Source organism: Rana temporaria, chromosome 13 (assembly GCF_905171775.1).
Source record: "Rana temporaria chromosome 13, aRanTem1.1, whole genome shotgun sequence".
NCBI lineage: Eukaryota > Metazoa > Chordata > Amphibia > Anura > Ranidae > Rana > Rana temporaria.
Genome location: NC_053501.1, coordinates 8,584,387 through 8,604,521, shown reverse-complemented (window position 1 = coordinate 8,604,521; position 20,135 = coordinate 8,584,387). Strand labels below are relative to the sequence as shown.

Below are 20,135 nucleotides of genomic sequence, written 5' to 3'. Positions count from 1 at the left end.
ATTGTATATAGTCTCTATACTGGGATTTCTATTGTATATGGTCTCTATGATGGGATTTCCATTGTATATGGTCTCTATACTGGGATTTTCATTGTATATGGTCTCCGTGATGGGATTTCCATTGTATATATGGTCTCCATGATGGGATTTCCATTGTATATGGTCTCCATGATGGGATTTCCATTGTATATATGGTCTCCATACTGAAATTTCCATTATTTATGATTATAATACTGAGATTTCTGATATATATGGTCTTGATATTGGGATTCTCATTGTATATGGTTTTCGATACTGTGATTTCCATTATCTATGGTCTTGATACTGGGACTCTCATGATTTATGATTTTGATACTGGGATTTCCATTATATATGATTTTGATACTGGGATTTCCATTATACCTGGTATTAATACTGGGATTCTTATTAAATATGGTCTCCATACGGGGATTTTTCATTGTATATGGTCTCTATACTGGGATTTCTATTGTTTATGATTATAATACTGGTATTTCCATTATATATCTTGATATTGGGATTCTCATTAAATAATGATCTCCATAATGGGATTTCCATTGTATATGGTCTTCATGATGGTATTTCCCTTGCACATGGTCTCCCTACTAGGATTTCCCTTCCACATGGTCTCCCTACTGGGTTTTCCATTGTATATGGTCTATGTATATAGAGGTGTGAACACTGCCTCTAGTGGTTGGCTGTATATAGAGGTGTGAACGCTGCCCCTAGTGATTGTCTGTATATAGAGGTGTGAATGCTGCCTCTAGTGGTTGTCTGTATATAGAGGTGGAAACACTGCCCCTAGTGGTTGTCTGTATATAGATTTGTGAACTTTGCCTCTAGTGGTTGTCTGTATATAGAGGTGTAAACACTGCCTCTAGTGGTTGGCTGTATATAGAGATGAGAATGCTGCCCCTAGTGGTTGTCTGTACATAGAGGTGTGAACGCTGCCTCTAGCGGTTGGCTGTATATAGAGATGAGAATGCTGCCTCTAGTGGTTGGCTGTATATAGAGGTGTAAACACTGCCTCTAGTGGTTGGCTGTATATAGAGATGAGAATGCTGCCCCTAGTGGTTGTCTGTACATAGAGGTGTGAACGCTGCCTCTAGTGGTTGGCTGTATATAGATTTGTGAACTTTGCCTCTAGTGGTTGGCTGTATATAGAGATGAGAATGCTGCCCCTAGTGGTTGTCTGTATATAGAGGTGTGAACGCTGCCTCTAGTGGTTGGCTGTTTATAGAGGTGTGAACGCTGCCTCTAGTGGTTGGCTGTATATAGAGATGAAAATGCTGCCTCTAGTGGTTGGCTGTATATAGAGGTGTGAACGCTGCCCCTAGTGGTTGTCTGTACATAGATGTGTGAACGCTGCCCCTAGTGGTTGTCTGTATATAGAGGTGTGAACGCTGCCTCTAGTGGTTGTCTGTATATAGAGGTGTGAACGCTGCCCCTAGTGGTTGTCTGTATATAGAGGTGTGAACGCAGCCCCTAGTGGTTGTCTGTATATAGAGGTGTGAACGCTGACTCTAGTGGTTGGTGGCAGAAGGCATATTGGAAAGGAATTATTTGTACCCCTGCCAATGTGACTTGTATTGTTGTGGCAAAGGCACCTTTTCCTTTTGCGTTTTCCTCCGTTCAGGTTGGCGGCGAGCAATATGAGACCAAATCCATTTTGTGCTTTTGATTAATTATCCGGCATATACATATGGAAATAATTGAACAATGGTCCCCACCAGGGAATAAGTCGAGCGGAGGAATGAAAAATGATCCCTCTCGGAGGTGACGGTGCCGCCAAGCGTAACAATGTAGAATTGTCTTCTGTGTGCAGATGCGAATTGCGCCATCATTGTGACAATTAGCTCCTCGTTATTCACGGACGCCAAAAAGCCGGCATGGCGTACGGGTGGGTGGTCACCTCGGTATAACACAATGATCGCAATTGTTCTACCGATCTCATCTAAGGATTGGGCGCTTCATCACTGACGGTTCTCATTTCAGGGGGAAAATAACAATGTTAAAGTAACTTTTGCACCCTAAAAAAAAAAAAAAAAAAACTTGCCAACGTATCACATGAGGAGTATCGGCATATCAATTAATGTTGGCGAAGATGAAAACGTTTAATTTCGCTCACTGAGCTGCTTAGGTAAAAATTGCCTAAGCAATTTATTTTTATATAGAATTTATTTTATTAATACTTTTTTTTCATTATTAACAAAAAAAACATTAACAACAAAATAAATGAATATATATCTATCTATCTATCTATCTATCTATCTATCTATCTATCTATCTATCTATCTATCTATCTATCTATCTATCTATCTATCTATATATAATATATTTTTTTTTAATGATTTTTTGAAGTAGAATGTATAAATAAACACTTTGTCTTCTTTTTTTTTTTTTTTTTACTAATGATTTTTTTGGGGTTTTTAAAAAAAAATTGCATTCTACTTCAAAAAATCATTAAAAAAAAAATATATATATATATATATATATATATATATATATATATATATATACATACCATGCACAGCGCCACAGCTCCACCAGACTTTGCACTCTCCGGTTTTAGTAAATCAACCCCAATGTTTTTCGCCCCCAATGGACTTCAATGGGGAAGCATGAAAAATAAAAGAAGCATAAGACGTATCAAAAACACATGAAAATAGTGGCAACATTAGCATGAATCTAGCCTATGTATTTGGGTACCCAAATTCCTACCTCCAACTAGGTTACTGTGCATATGCATAAGGGTGACCCTGATCCATAGGCGTGCGCAGGGGGTGTGCTGGGTGTGCCTGGGCACACCCTAATCACCGCTTGAGGTGCAGATTCCCCTTGCTGATATTGCACCAATGCCCCCAAAAATAAAAATTGTAAAAAATAAAAATTTTAAAATAATAAAAATAAAAAGCTACTGACACTGTCCACAGCCCTACTGACACCAACCTCTGCTCTACTAACAAGTCCACTGCTTTACTGACACCGTCCATGTTTTAATACATTTGGGGTGCACACCCTAATGCTATATGCTGCGCACACCTATGCCCTAATCCCAGGACACGCCATCATCGGGACTGAAATCCAAGATACGGGACTGTCCCGGCAAATCCTGGACAGTTGGCATCTATGCCATTCTTCCATGTCGGTTTCAGTCTTGGTAACATTCGCCATATTTAACCACTTAAGACCCGGACCTTTATGCAGGTAAAGGACCTGGCCAGTTTTTGCGATTCGGCACTGCGTCGCTTTAACTGACAATTGCGCGGTCGTGCGACGTGGCTCCCAAACAAAATTGGCGTCCTTTTTTTCCCACAAATAGAGCTTTCTTTTGGTGGTATTTGATCACCTCTGCGTTTTTTATTTTTTGCGATATAAACAAAAAAAGAGCGACAATTTTGAAAAAAATGCAATATCTTTTCCTTTTTGCTATAATAAATATCCCCCAAAAAGATAAACATTTTTTTTTCCTCAGTTTAGGCCGATACGTATTCTTCTACATATTTTTGGTAAAAAAAATCACATTAAGCGTTTATCGATTTGGTTTGCGGAAAATTTATAGCGTTTACAAAATAGGACATAGTTTTATTGCATTTTTTTTTTTAACTACTATTGGCGGCGATCAGCGATTTTTATTTATTTTTTTTTTCGTGACTGCGACATTATGGCGGACACGTCGGCCAATTTTGACACATTTTTGGGACCATTGTCATTTTCACAGCAAAAAAATGCTATAAAAATGCATTGTTTACTGTGAAAATGACAATTGCAGTTTGGGAGTTAACCACAAGGGGGCGCTGTAGGGGTTATGTGTGACCTCATATGTTTTTCTAACTGTAGGGGGGCGGGGCTGGACGTGTGACGTCATCGATTGTGTGTTCCCTATATTAGGGAACACACGATCAATGAAGCTGCCACAGTGAAGAACAGGGAAGGTGTGTTTTACACACACCTCTCCTCGTTCTTCAGCTTCGGGGACCGATCGCGGGACTCTGGCGGCGATCTTATTCCAACGTCCTCATTTGCATACATCGCTTTTCACCAACAGCTGGAGGCAGAAAGGTTTATAATAGAAACAAGCGGGGGGGGGGCACGACAAGGGCCAATGCCCCGCCTTCGACCTCCCATATATAAATCTGCCCCCATAGGTGCCTACGAATGTTAGCTACGAAATAAATTTCACTAAATGATTTAAAAATACAGCAAAAATCAGCCTCAAAAACTGCCCCAGGCAACTTTATAAATAGGCAAAATGACCAAAATCAATATTTCCCATTAAGAAATGTTGAATTATCAATTTCAACCTTTTAGTAGCGGCCCGGCAGGATTAATTTTCCATGTCGTTTTTACATTCACACTTTCAGCGCCTTCTATATTTAGGCATTTTTTTTTTAAATTGTCACATGTGTGGGGTTTAAAGTGTTACTAAACTCAGGCAACCTGCATTCACTATATCTGGTCCCCCCAGGAGCCTCCGTTCACTATATCTGGTCTCCCCAGGAGCCTGCATTCACTATATCTGCTCTCCCCAGGAGCCTGCATTCACTATATCTGGTCTCCCCAGGACCCTGCATTCACTATATCTGGTCTCCCCAGGACCCTGCATTCACAATATCTGGTCTCCCCAGGATCCTGAATTCACAATATCTGGTCTCCCCAGGAGCCTCCATTCACTATATCTTCTCTCCCCAGCAGCCCGCATTCACTATATCTGCTCTCCCCAGGAGCCCGCATTCACTATATCTTCTCTTTCCAGGAGCCTGCAGTCACTATATCTGCTCTCCCCAGGAGCCTGCATTCACTATATCTGCTCTCCCCAGGAGCCTGCATTCACTATATCTGCTCTCCCCAGGAGCCTGCATTCACTATATCTGCTCTCCCCAGGAGCCTGCATTCACTATATCTGCTCTCCCCAGGAGCCTGCATTCACTATATCTGCTCTCCCCAGGAGCCTGCATTCACTATATCTGCTCTCCCCAGGAGCCTGCATTCACTATATCTGCTCTCCCCAGGAGCCTGCATTCACTATATCTGGTCTCCCCAGGAGCCTGCATTCACTATATCTGCTCTCCCCAGGAGCCTCCATTCACTATATCTGCTCTCCCCAGGAGCCTGCATTCACTATATCTGGTCTCCCCAGGAGCCTGCATTCACTATATCTGCTCTCCCCAGGAGCCTGCATTCTCTATATCTGGTCTCCCCAGGAGCCTGCATTCTCTATATCTGGTCTCCCCAGGAGCCTGCATTCTCTATATCTGGTCTCCCCAGGAGCCTGCATTCACTATATCTGCTCTCCCCAGGAGCCTGCATTCACTATATCTGCTCTCCCCAGGAGCCTGCAGTCACTATATCTGCTCTCCCCAGGAGCCTGCATTCACTATATCTGCTCTCCCCAGGAGCCTGCATTCACTATCTGCTCTCCGCAGGAGCCTGCATTCACTATATCTGGTCTCCCTAAGACGCTGCATTCACTATATCTGCTCTCCCCAGGACTCTGCATTCACTATATCTGGTCTCCCCAGGAGCCTGCATTCACTATCTGCTCTCCCCAGGAGCCTGCATTCACTATATCTGCTCTCCCCAGGAGCCTCCATTCACTATATCTGCTCTCCCCAGGACTCTGCATTCACTATACCTGGTCTCCGCAGGACTCTACATTCACTATATCTGGTCTCCCCAGGAGCCTCCATTCACTATATCTGCTCTCCCCAGGAGCCTGCATTCACTATATCTGGTCTCCCCAGGAGCCTGCATTCACTATCTGCTCTCCGCAGGAGCCTGCATTCACTATATCTGGTCTCCCTAAGACGCTGCATTCACTATATCTGCTCTCCCCAGGACTCTGCAGTCACTATATCCGGTCTACGCAGGACTCTGCATTCACTATATCTGCTCTCCCCAGGACTCTGCATTCACTATATCTGCTCTCCCACAGTACACAGAACATGGAAATGCATTTTTTTTTAGTAAACTGTGCCAGGATAAGGTCATCTAGATCAGTGGTTCTCAACCCTGTCCTCAAGTACCCCCGACAGGCCATATTTTGGGAATTTCAGACTGTTTGCTTACAGAGGGCAAGGGTCCTGCTGTGCCGCTTGCCAGCGAGGGGGCCGGGCTTTTTTTCCGCTCAGGCTGTGGCTGCTTTTTCATGGAAATGAACTGCAATGCCTCGTACCCACGGCCGGACTTTCTGAGAAAAAAGTCAAACAGGCTTTCTCGGAAAGTCTGGCCGTGTGTAGCCTCCATCTGACTTTTTTTTGCCGGAAGTCCGACGGACCTGTCCTCCTTTTTGTCTGTCGGACTTCCTATTGTCCCCGTCATGTCGAATCTTCTATCTGTATCGAACTGTTGTCGCAAAGAAACGAAAATAAAGCATTTTTTATGTCGGATCTTTCGGATTTCGGATTCTGCGCGTTCCTTATCGTTTGTAAAGAAACGAACGCGAAAGTCGCAGAAATTCGGATAAAAATGCCTCCGGACGAAAACGAATGCCCATGTCTATTGTTACGTGACAATCAATCAGATGATATAAGATGAATAAAGATCATACAGGGACTGTGGTGTATTGTGTGGCAATGGCAGCCGGTGTGTAGGGGACGCGCCATCATTAGAATTCAGTGGGTGAGAGTGTCTGCCAATCCCGGAGCATCTCCTTGGGGGGTCTGCACTTGTAAAGCAGAACGTAGAGTCATTGTGATGTCTGATTATCAGGAGAGAGAGAAGGGAGGGCGAGACGCAGGATAAAAGAGACGTAGAGAGATCGTGGTCCTGACATCTCCTGAGCGCTCTACATCAGGGCATTGACGGCGTCCCTTACCTGATCACCCAATTCCACTCCCCTCCCCCGCACTTCCCTGGCACGCTGTTGCTTTAGGATTGTGGTGCACAGTGGCGGCTGGGGGGAGGGGCGCAAACGAAAAAGAAAAAAAATGCAGCCTCACTGTGCCCATCAAACGCAGCCACTGTGCCATCAATTGTCACCACTGTGCCATGCCATCAAACGCAGCCACTGTGCCATGCCATCAAACGCAGCCCCTGTGCCATCAGTTGTCACCACTGTCCCATGCCATCAAATGCAGCCACTGTGCCATGCCATCAAACGCAGCCACTGTCCCATGCCATCAAACGCAGCCACTGTGCCATGTCATCAAACGCAGTTACTGTGCCATCAAACTCAGCCACTGTGCCATGCCATCAAACTCAGCCACTGTGCCATGCCATCAAACTCAGCCACTGTGCCATGCCATCAAACGCAGCCACTGTGCCATGCCATCAAACGCAGCCACTGTGCCATCAATTGTCACCACTGTGCCAATTGTCACCACTGTGCCCATTGATGTCACTGTGCCCTTTAATTGTCGCCACTGTGCCAAATTGTCGCTACTGTGCCCATTAATGCCGCTGTGCCAATTGTGCCCATTGATGTCACTGTGCCCTTCGTCGCCGCTGTGCCCTGTTCATCTGAAATTTGAACCTTCACATCCCGTTTTGTACGCGAGGCTCTGCGCGGCGCCGAGCGACGCGCTGTGTGGGATGAAACGTGTTCCCGGGATCGTTCCTCGGTCACGGCCATTTAAACAATTCCTCCAAATAGAGCAGATGAGGCTTTAATGTGTGTTTGCGGTAATAATGGAGGCGCAGTTATTATATAAAGGGGTCAATGAAGTGTGTCTGTTCCCCCCCCCCCCCCCCCCCCCCAGCGCTGACACTTTAATGGAATGTAATTAAACCCGAGCGACACTTTTTTTTATCACTCCACCTAAACACAATGACAGCAAGCCGAAATCTGAGCCAGAGACCCCCCCCCGAGGACTACAAGGGGGGCCAGAAAATGGCGACAGACTCATCACCACACCAAGGAGACATCATGAGGACTACAGGAAACCGGAGCCTGAAATTCTCTGCTCTGCTGGAGGACTCTGCTCCTTCCTCTATAACTCTCCTCTCCTGAGATACTCTGCTCTGCTGGAGGACTCTGCTCCTTCCTCTATAACTCTCCTCTCCTGAAATACTCTGCTCTGCTGGAGGACTCTGCTCCTTCCCCTATAACTCTCCTCTCCTGAAATACTCTGCTGGAGGACTCTGCGCCTTCCTTTAAAACTCTCCTGAAATACTCTGCTGGAGGACTCTGCTCCTTCCTCTATAACTCTCCTCTCCTGAAATACTCTGCTGGAGGACTCTGCTCCTTCCTCTATAACTCTCCTCTCCTGAAATATTCTGCTGGAGGACTCTGCTCCTTCCTCTATAACTCTCCTCTCCTGAAATACTCTGCTGGAGGACTCTGCTCCTTCCTCTATAACTCTCCTCTCCTGAAATACTCTGCTGGAGGACTATGCTCCTTCCTCTATAACTCTCCTCTCCTGAAATACTCTGCTCTGCTGGAGGACTCTGCTCCTTCCTCTATAACTCTCCTCTCCTGAAATACTCTGCAGTGCTGGAGGACTCTACTCCTTCCTCTATAACTCTCCTCTACTGAAATACTCTGCACTGCTGGAGGACTCTTCTCCTTCCTCTATAACTCTCCTCTCCTGAGATACTCTGCTCTGCTGGAGGACTCTGCTCCTTCCTCTATAACTCTCCTAAAAATACTCTGCACTGCTGGAGGACTCTGCTCCTTCCCCTATAACTCTCCTCTCCTGAAATACTCTGCAGTGCTGGAGGACTCTACTCCTTCCTCTATAACTCTCCTCTACTGAAATACTCTGCACTGCTGGAGGACTCTTCTCCTTCCTCTATAACTCTCCTCTCCTGAGATAATCTGCTCTGCTGGAGGACTCTGCTCCTTCCTCTATAACTCTCCTCTCCTGAAATAACTCTGCTCTGCTGGAGGACTCTGCTCCTTCCTCTATAACTCTCCTCTCCTGAAATAACTCTGCTTTTCTGGAGGACTCTGCTCCTTCCTTTATAACTCTCCTCTCCTGAAATTCTCTGCTGGGGGACTCTGCTCCTTCCTCTATAACTCTCCTCTTTTGAAATACTCTGCTCTGCTGGAGGACTCTGCTCTGTGTGTTCCTTTCTCCTGATAGATTGCAAGCTCCTGTGCCCAGATTCCCCCTTTGCTCAGACTGCCATATCCAGGGTCACCTTTAATATCGATTGGGACCCGTGGCAAACGTTTTCTAGGGCCCTACTAAATCCACTTATCAACTATTTTAGTGCAGGCTCAAGGGGCAGCTGCTTTGGGCCCCACCACAAAGACTGGGCCCGGGGCAGCTTCCCCTTTTGCCCCGGCCGTATCCTTCACAGACAACACAAGAACCTTCTGCAGTTTTGTCTTCTCTCTTCTGCACAAAGCCGGCTCCGAACGTCACGAGAATTCTTGTTTATAAATATTTCTCCTATGAAATCTGTTTACATCTCTCGCAGTGCAATCTCCTCTGCTGCCAGGAAACTCGTCTCCCATTTCTTTCTGTTTATTTGTACTTTTTTCCTTTTTTTGTTTTGACTTCAATACATTTTTGGAAGATTTCCCGCGAAAACAAAATGTTCTTCTAATTATCAGTTTTCACTAATAAAGGATGGGGAGTCGCTGTGCGGAGGGCGATGGGCCTCTCCGCACAGGCGCACTGCGGCAACGTATGCGGATTTCATGTACGCCAAGAAGCGCGTTTATTGGGAAGGAGGGCCAACGTGCCGAGGATGCCGCATGCCATGCGTTTTCTTAACCACTTGCTTACTGGGCACATATACCCCCCTCCTGCCCAGGTGAAATTTCAGCTTCCGGCACTGCGTCGCTTTAACTGACAATTGCGCGGTCGTGCGACGTGGCTCCCAAACAAAATTGGCGTCATTTTTCCCCCACCAATAGAGCTTTCTTTTGGTGGTATTTGATCACCTCTGCGGTTTTTATTTTTTGCGCTATAAACAAAAATAGAGCGACAATTTTTAAAAAAATTCAATATTTTTTACTTTTTGCTATAATAAATATCCCCCAAATATATATATAAAAAATAGTTTTTTTCTTAGTTTTGGCCGATACGTATTCTTCTACCTATTTTTGGTAAAAAAAAATCCCAATAAGCGTTTATCGATTGGTTTGCGCAAAATTTATAGCGTTTACAAAATAGGGGATAGTTTTATTATTTATTTTTTTACTACTAATGGCGGCGATCAGTGATTTTTTTCGTGACTGCGACATTATGGCGGACACTTCGGACAATTTTGACACATTTTTGGGACCATTGTCATTTTCACAGCAAAAAAATGCATTTAAATTGCATTGTTTATTGTGAAAATGACAGTTGCAGTTTGGGAGTTAACCACAGGGGGCGCTGTAGGAGTTAGGGTTCACCTAGTGTGTGTTTACAACTGTAGGGGGTGTGGCTGTAGGTCTGATGTCATCGATCGAGTCTCCCTATAAAAGGGATCACTCGATTGATGCGCCGCCACAGTGAAGCACGGGGAAGCTGTGTTTACATACGGCTCTCCCCGTTCTTCAGCTCCGGGGAGCTATTGCGAGGGGGCGGCTCGTTTCTAGCCGCGTCCTCCTCCCGGATCGCTCGGACAGCCACGTGAACCGCCGCATGTACCGGGGGGGGGTTCCCGATCGGACCCCCGACCCACGTCTAGACAGGGACGTACAGGTACGCCAATGTGCCTGTTCGTGCCATTCTACCGACGTAAATGTACATGCGGCGGTCCGGAAGTGGTTAAAGCTGAACTAAACTCAAAAGAAATGCTCCCTTCCTCATATCAGCGATGTGGCAGTTAAAGCGATTCATCAAAAAAAGTAAAATTTAACCGATTGCGGCCCGTATTACTTATACTATGGCAAGGTGGCACTGCCAGTACCTAGTGTGTGATCTGACATTTCCGGGTCTGGGGACCCCCATTTTCCACTGTGATTATCCCCTTCCCGCCCCGGCCAATAGCAAAATGATGGCCAAGTGGTGGTTCAGTTATCCTGACTGGACGTCCTATGACGATGTAAACAGGAAGAGACGTTGATCGGCTTTTCCCCACTCATGTCAAACTTGGCACACATGTAGCCCCACTCTTCCTCTACAAGTGTGCAAAACTTGTTGTCCGGGGGACCTACGGCCGGGGAGCACCGATTTTTCAAAGCCGGGCACCCCTTCCATAGACTCCCATGTTAAATGGTAATTTCTCTGGTCATTTTGGGGACCCGGTACCGGCCGGCCGTAGGTCCCCTGGACCCGAAACTTGGCACACATGTAGCCCCACTCTTCCTCTACAAGTGTGCAAAACTTGTTCTCCGGGGGATCTACGGCTGGGGAGCACCGATTTTTCAAAGCCGGGTACCCCTTCCATAGACTCCCATGTTAAACGGTCATTTCTCTGGTGATTTTGGGGACCCGGTACCAACCGGCCGTAGGTCCCCTGGACCCGTAGCTTGGCAGACATGTAGCTTCAGTTCTCCTCTACAAGATTGAAATGTTTTCTGTCTGGAGGACCTACGGCCGGCGAGCACTGATTTTTCAAACCCCAGGCACCCCTTCTATACACTCCCATGTTAAACGTAAGTCTAGGCATGGGCACAGTGAGGAATGGGCACAGTGAGGCATACAGATGGACACCCTAGGCGTATACTCGAGTCAATACGTTTTCCCATTTTTTTTGGTGGAAAAATTAGGTGCCTCGGCTTATATTTGGGTCAGCTTATACTCGAGTATATACGGTAATTATTCTTGGTTATTATTTTGAATTTTATGAATTTACGAATCATTGAATTATCGAATTGCAATCATAACAAATGACCCAAAAAATGGAAATGGGGGAAAAAAAAACAATGAAATTAAAAGAAACAAATTTGTCTTTTATTCAGTAAAAAACCTTCGGCCTTTACATCCACTTTAAAGGGTAAAAACGCAGCTCAACCACCTCCTATACCGTCCCCCCCCCCCCCCCCAACTGCAAGTGTAACGGGTTCTGAAGGAAGGTGAGCGCTTCAGAACGTCTTCAAACAATTGAATTGTGCTTGACTTGTACCCTTTGTGGCGACGCACCTAATCACGTGCACTCGTGTGAAGCCCATCGCACGCGATCCTGGCGAAGATTTCTTTATTTGATTACAGAGATGTCTGTGAGACTCTTCAGCAATCTCTTCTCCGGCTCGTCATTTGCATCTCGTTAGCGCTCTTCCTTCGGAGAGGCACGCGGGGGGTCCGGCTCGCCAGAAGCTACGCAAGATGGGAAAAAAAAGATCTGCTGATAGTCGCAGGCAGGCTGCAGCTCACGGTCACTGTGAAACGCGTAGCGCGCATTTTACCGCGCGTCCCGCAGGGCCGGTTGCATTCCTGAATGCGCATATTTGATGTGTTCCAACGCGTTTTTATTTTCCCTTCTTTTTCTTCATATCAATTCAAATTGAAGTATGGGTTTGATATATCTTTTTTTTTTGAGAACCGAGCGATCGAACACCGCCAATCGCTCGGTTCTCACCGCTCTGTGAGCAAAGGGCTGTGACTGTCGGTTAGCAGCTCTCCACTCTGCCCCATCCCCCACACTAACATAAGCACTGGGCTGTGGAGGGGGCGGAGCCGGTTCAGACCAGTAACGACCTGTCCATTAGGGGGCGCCCCCTCTCTAGGGCTGGTACAAGGATTTATGATACCCTAGGCGAAGCCTCATTCTGCCACACACCCCTTGGCTCCACCCCCTTTGCCCTGCCCGTGTATACCACACCTTTTTAATGAAGCGCCTATCAAATGCAGCATCACCAGCGCCCGTCAGATGCAGCATCACCAGCGCCCATCAAATGCAGCCTCACCAGCGCCCCTCAAATGCAGCCTCACCAGCGCCCCTCAAATGCAGCCTCACCAGCCCCCATCAAATGCAACTTTACCAGCGCCCATCAAATGCAGCCTCACCAGCGCCCATCAAATGCAGCCTCACCAGCGCCCATCAAATGCAGCCTCACCAGCGCCCATCAAATGCAGCCTCACCAGCCCCCATCAAATGCAACTTTACCAGCGCCCATCAAATGCAGCCTCACCAGCGCCCATCAAATGCAGCCTCACCAGCGCCCATTAAATGCAGCCTCACCAGCGCCCATCAATTGCAGCCTCACCAGCGCCCATCAATTGCAGCCTCACCAGCGCCCATCAATTGCAGCCTCACCAGCGCCCGTCAAATGCAGCCTCACCAGCGCCCATCAATTGCAGCCTCACCAGCGCCCATCAATTGCAGCCTCACCAGCGCCCGTCAAATGCAGCCTCACCAGCGCCCATCAATTGCAGCCTCACCAGCACCCATCAAATGCAGCCTCACCAGCGCCCATCAAATGCAGCCTCACCAGCGTCCATCAAATGCAGCCTCACCAGCGCCCATCAAATGCAGCCTCACCAGCGCCCATCAAATGCAGCCTCACCAGCGCCCATCAAATGCAGCATCACCAGCGCCCGTCAGATGCAGTCTCACCAGCATCCATCAAATGCAACCTCACCAGCGCCCGTCAGATGCAGTCTCACCAGCATCCATCAAATGCAGCCTCACCAGGGCCCATCAAATGTAGCCTCACCAGTGCCCCTCAAATGCAGCCTCACCAGCGCCCATCAAATGCAGCCTCACCAGCGCCCATTGATGCAGCCTCACCAGCGCCCATCAGATGCAGCCTCACCAGCGCCCATCAAATGCAACTTTACCAGCGCCCATCAAATGCAGCCTCACCAGCGCCCATCAAATGCAGCCTCACCAGCATAAGCGGTACACTTTTGGGGGGGGGGGCCAGCCATGCCTCTTGACCTTTGGGGAGGTCCCTTGTTCTTCAAGAGAAACCCTACCCCCAATTGTCAGGGGTGTCAGCCACGCCTCTTGACCTTTGACCTCCGGGGACCTGCCTCCTGACCTTTTGGGGGAGGTTCCTATTCCAATCCCTGAGACTAGCCTTGTTCTTCAAGGGAAAACCCTAACCCCAATTGTCAGTTAAAGTAACACAGTCTGGTATGGCAAAAAAATTCCTGGTCATGAAGGGGGGTAAATCCTCCGGGAAGGTAAGGGGGGTTTAGTGCCGAAGCCGAGCCAAAAGTCGTTGCGGGACGGTCGGATTGCGCCCGTGCATCACAAATGACGGATCTTTTGCGGTCGCACACGGTCAGTCCTAACGAGCCGAATATTCTGTAAGACAAGATGGGAGCTTTGCATCTCCCGCCTGTTGTTGTGTCTTCCATCGGCCTTCCCTAATCGCGGCGTTGCGTCTCCAGGGTCTGTCTTCCTTAACGATGGTGAAAAAAAAACCAAGGCCAAAGTCTGAATCATTTTTATGATGTGTGCGACTCGGAACTTTGAATCCGTTCCAAATCAAATTAACATCAACGGCACGGAGGATGAGGAGATGTTTTTGGCCGGGGTCGGGCGCCGAAAGCCAAAAAGGGGCGCGAGGACGCGAGCCGCTACGGCCCGCGATGACTCATGCTCGTTCCGTTCGATTTTTTTTTTTATATTTTTTTTGTTTGCGAATTAATGAGTGTAGATTCGTTTCCGAGTTGTGTGTACAAACGTTTCCACGTTCCCAGACACCGCAAAGTCTGAGTCACACCTGCGCGGCCGCCAGCAGCTCCAGGCAGCCTCTGATTGGCCACGTCTGCCATGATGTCACCGCCAAGTGTGAGCTAAGGGAACGTTATTACCCGAAGGTAGCTGTTCAGGGATTGTGTCATTTTTATAATATGCTTAAGACCTTTTTTCTTTGGACTAATGATCATTTTTAACCCCTTCCATACCGGGGGGCACTTACGCACCTTCCCGCCCAGGCCAATTTTCAGGCATAGTGAGCCTATAGGGCGGATTGGCCCTGCCCCCCCACTCCCCCGGGCTCTAGATGACCTGGTCTTGGCACTACAGCGCGGTTGCACTACAGCGGGCGTTCTCGGCACCAAGGCAGGCATCCGTTGCTGTGATTGGCCCATAAGCTCCTCCCATCATCTCCTCCCACATTTTGCGCAATACACAGACTGATATCTCCCCCCCCCATCCTCAATGTCAGGCCTAAAAATAATATCCCCCCCCCCCCCTTATCCTCAGCCACGCCTCGCAGTAAATGATATCGCCCGCCGGCGCCCCAAGACGAGTTTTATTCTAATATAATTTATGCGGCGCGGTTGGAACGTTTTTTTTATTTGGTTTCTCCTCCCCCCACCGTGTGAATATTTTTGGCATAATTGAAACGCCTCCCAGATGGCGCGTACGGCCGGGGCGCTATTAAGACCCGTCACGCATTTTAATTAATTAGGTCGTATCCGTCACCTGTCAGTGCGAGCGGCGTGCGGATCTCTCCGTCCATCCATAGGAGATTACACCAGTGCTGAGGTCCCCAGTGCCTCGTGCCTCAGTATTGTCCACCAATAACACGGATCCTCACCAATTCTGCACCAAAAGTGAGCCTTACATTTGAGGTTTCATTTTATTTTTTACATTCCCTGGTTCCTTTGCCCCCCCCACCCCTCCCCCGTTATAAATACAACCTTTCTATTTCCATGGCACTGTGATGTCATCACTGGGTTCCGGTGCTTCTCTATACAATGCAGGCAGATCATAGCTGATGGGAGGAGCCAGCAGGGTGCTGTACATGAAGCTGCACAGTACTCCTCCTCTCAATAGCTCTCGGCCCCCGGGGGGGCTGGTTTTTGGGAGGAGTGCAAATGTCAAAATGCCTTCATTGGTGGATGGTGGCCTGGAGGGGTGGGCATTCCTAGGGAGGCATGATTCAAAGAACCGCAGTCCAATCAATGAAAGAGGCGGACCATCATCCCCAGGACTATGCTCCGGTGGGCGGAGTGAAATGTGTAGGAGGCGTGGCCTGGCGGGATCCCAGGCTGAGGTTGTCGCCCTCATACCACCATAGGACTCTGTGCCATTATGTTCAATTCCAAGGGGCACGCTAGGGTAGTATATGGGCAGGCTAGTGTAGTATAGGGGGCAGGCTGGTGTAGTTTAGGGGGCACGCTAGTGTAGTATAGGGGGCAGGCTAGTGTAGTATAGGGGGCAGGCTAGTGTAGTATAGAAGCAGGCTAGTGTAGTATAGGGGGCAGGCTAGTGTAGTATAGAGGGGCAGGCTAGTGTAGTATAGGGGGCAGGCTAGTGTAGTATAGGGGGCAGGCTAGTGTAGTATAGGGGGCAGGCTAGTGTAGTATAGGGGGCAGGCTAGTGTAGTATAGGGGAAGGCTAGGGTAGTATATGGGCAGGCTAGGGTAGTATATGGACAGGCTAGGGTAGTATATGGGGCAGGCTAGTGTAGTATATGGACAGGCTAGTGTAGTATAGGGGCAGGCTAGGGTAGTATAGGGGGCACGCTAGTGTAGTATAGGGGCAGGCTAGTGTAGTATAGGGGCAGGCTAGTGTAGTATATGGACAGGCTAGGGTAGTATAGGGGCAGGCTAGTGTAGTATAGGGGGCAGGCTAGTGTAGTATAGGGGCACTCTTTGTAGATTGGGTACTCTGAGCAAAGTGAAGCTTTCCTCTGGAGTAACAGCACTTTGCAGAGTGCACAGTCTATTTGCCTTCTTTAGTAAATCCATCCCGTGATCCCTTTTACCAAGTTGTGCGCTCGCCAAAAAAAAACCACGCCGCCGCCTGCCCTTTTAAATGGGATGGGGGAGCGAGGGAAGCGTGCCGCAGAATGGAAGTAGCGAGCGGCTCCGATTTAGTTTTTGTCTTATGACAAGTTAAAGGGATTTTAATTGTAAGGCACAAAGCTCGCCGGCCGCGGCCCAGCATGTGGCTTTCACTCCGACAAGAAAGAGCCAAGGGGCGAATTTCACAAGCTTGGCTGCACCGAGACACAGCCGCCTCGGCTACGGAGGAACGCGAGACCGAGCAACTGCCGACTCGCCCCTCCCCTCCCCCCTTTTCCGTCCTTCCAGGGCTTGTAAAGCTCAATATGCAGAATCCAATAAAGTGTTAATAAACCCACAACAGTAAAATCTGTCTGTATATGCAGTAAAGCATGCTTGTTCTACTCAATGTGAAACCTAAGGGGTTAATCCTCTGCATTGTGTATAAAGGCTGTTTGATCCTGTCTTCTCTTTATCCCCCCCTTCTTTCCACTGTCCCCAATCCATCTCCTGATAAGACAGATGCTTTGGAGTCACTCTGCACATGCTCAGTTTGGTGTGTATTGCTAGAGAGTTTTGCTTTTTCTTAGAAGGATGCCTGTGATCAGCACAGGACCAATCAGCACTGTCCAGACAGAGGGTCAGGAGTCATGTAGTCTCATAGGACAGTCAGAGAAGAATGAAAACTCCTCCTACAATTTTTTACCAGACACTGATAGAAGTCACAAGACTGCTATATACTGCTGATGAGAAAAGGCGTTTAGCAGTTTATATTTAGTAAAACTATTGCATTTCCATGTTCTGTGTACTGTGGGAGACCAGCCATAGTGAATGCAGGCTGCTGGGGAGACCAGACATAGTGACTGCAGGCTGCTGGGGAGACCAGGTATAGTGACTGCAGGCTGCTGGGGAGACTAGATAACGTGACTGCAGGCTGCTGAGGAGACGAGATAACGTGACTGCAGGCTGCTGGGGAGACCAGGTATAGTGACTGCAGGCTGCTGGGGAGACCAGGTATAGTGACTGCAGGCTGCTGGGGAGACCAGGTATAGTGATTGCAGGCTGCTGGGGAGACCAGATAAAGTGACTGCAGGCTGCTAGGGAGACCAGATATAGTGACTGCAGGCTGCTGGGGAGACCAGGTATAGTGATTGCAGGCTGCTGGGGAGACCAGGTATAGTGATTGCAGGCTGCTGGGGAGAGCAGATAAAGTGACTGCAGGCTGCTGAGGAGACCAGATATAGTGATTGCAGGCTGCTGGGGAGACCAGATATAGTGATTGCAGGCTGCTGGGGAGAGCAGATAAAGTGACTGCAGGCTGCTGGGGAGACCAGGTAACGTGACTGCAGGCTGCTGGGGAGACCAAATAACGTGAATGCAGGCTGCTGGGGAGACCAGGTATAGTGACTGCAGGCTGCTGGGGAGACCAGATATAGTGACTGCCGGCTGCTGGGGAGACCAGGTATAGTGACTGCAGGCTGCTGGGGAGACCAGATATAGTGACTGCAGGCTGCTGGGGAGACCACATAAAGTGACTGCAGGCTGCTGGGGAGACCAGGTATAGTGACTGCAGGATGCTGGGGAGACCAGATATAGTGATTGCAGGCTGCTAGGGAGATCAGGTATAGTGACTGCAGGCTGCTGAGGAGACCAGATATAGTGACTGCAGGCTGCTAGGGAGATCAGGTATAGTGACTGCAGGCTGCTGAGGAGACCAGATATAGTGACTGCAGGCTGCTGGGGAGACCACATAAAGTGACTGCAGGCTGCTGGGGAGAGCAGATATAGTGATTGCAGGCTGTTAGGGAGATCAGGTATAGTGACTGCAGGCTGCTGAGGAGACCAGATATAGTGACTGCAGGCTCCTGGGGAGACCAGATATAGTGACTGCCGGCTGCTGGGGAGAGCAGATAAAGTGAATGCAGGCTGCTGGGTTTAGTAACGGTTCACACCACATGCGGTCTAGTGCGTTTATTTTCTGCATCAAAGATACATGGACAGTTGGTTTTATGATATCCAATGGCATGGTTCACACCAGGGCATTCCAGTTCCAGAAAAAAAAAGTAGAACATGCTGCATTTTTTACTGGACTGGAATGCAGCAATATGCATAAAAAATGCACTGGAACGCATCAAAAAGGCACCAGAGCCCAGTACAGTTAAAAAAAAAAAAAGCATTATCTGGAATGCATGCGTAAACTCATCAAAAAGCATCCTGAAACGCGTTAACAACGTGCGTGCAGAAATGCATACGGAACCGATCTGGAGTGCATTTTGTGGTGTGAACAAAGTGGTCCAGTCCAGTGCAGTTTTTTGTTTTTATGCATCAAAAACGCATGGAAAGTAGTTTATATGGTTTCCAGTGGCATAGTTCACACCGGGGCGTTCCAGTTCCGAAAAAAAAAAAAGTAGAACGCGCTGCATTTATGTAAACTAGGCTGTACTGAAACGCGATAATACGCATCAAAAACGCACCAGAGCCCACGACAGTGAAAAAAAAAAGAGAAGAAAAAAAGCATCTTTAGTGTTTTTTTTTGTGGTGTGAACCTCCATCGGCTCAGTATTAAGCCTCATACAGACGATCGGATTTCCATCGGACAAAGCGTAGGACTTTTGTCCGAAGGGCATTGGCTAGGAACTTGTCTTGCATACAAAACGGAAAATAACTGTCAGCCAACGAACACGAAACAACGTGGTTTTTCTGCTCTTTAGTGCCACCCTTTGGGAACCTTCTGCTAATGTTCTGTTATGGTGAACATTGCTTCTGAGCATGCGTGTTTGTACTTTGGAGTTGTGTACACACGATCGGATAATCCGACACATTTGTTGGCGGACAATTTTAAAGCGTGATATCCAACATTTGTCCGTGGAAAATCCGACTACAATTGTCCGATGGGGCGTACAAACGGTCGGACTTTCCGACAACAGCCTGTCATGGCACAATTCCCGTCGGATAATCCGATCGTGTGTGCGAGGCTCTAGGGTCCGTTCACATCAGATGCAGTCCAGTGCGTTGGCTCTGATCGCTGTATAAATGTGAATGGTCCCAAAAAAAGTGTCAACTGGGTCCGATGTGTCCGCCGCAATGTCGCAGTCCCGCTAAAAATCGCAAATCGCTGCCATTACTAGTAAAAAATAAATAAATGACAAAAATGCCATAAATCTATCCCCTATTTTGTAGACGCTATAACTTTTCTGCAAACCGATTGATATACGCTTATTGTTTTTTTTGTTTTTTTTTACCAAAAGTATGTAGAATACATTTTTGCCTAAACTGAATTTTCTTTTCTTTTTTTTGGGGGGGGGGGGGGGGGGGATATAGCCAAAAGTAAAAAAAAAATTGTAATAAAAAAAAAAGATATATATATATATATATATATATATATATTTTATTATTATTATTACAATTTTTTTTTACTTTTTGCTATATCCAAAAAAAAATATATATATATATTATGTATGTATGTATGTATGTATGTATGTATATATTTTTATTTTATTATTACACTTTTTTTTTTACTTTTTGCTATATCAAAAAAAAAAAAAATATATATATATATATATATATATGTATGTGTGTATATATTATTATTATTTTGGATATAGC

The 20,135-nt window shown here is 47.4% G+C and overlaps 1 protein-coding gene across 2 annotated transcripts in view; it reads left to right on the top strand.

Annotated features, from left to right (window-relative positions):
• FOXN3 (forkhead box N3) overlaps nucleotides 1–20,135 on the top strand; it is a 223,233-nt gene that overhangs the window by 49,645 nt on the left and 153,453 nt on the right. The window lies entirely within an intron of this gene.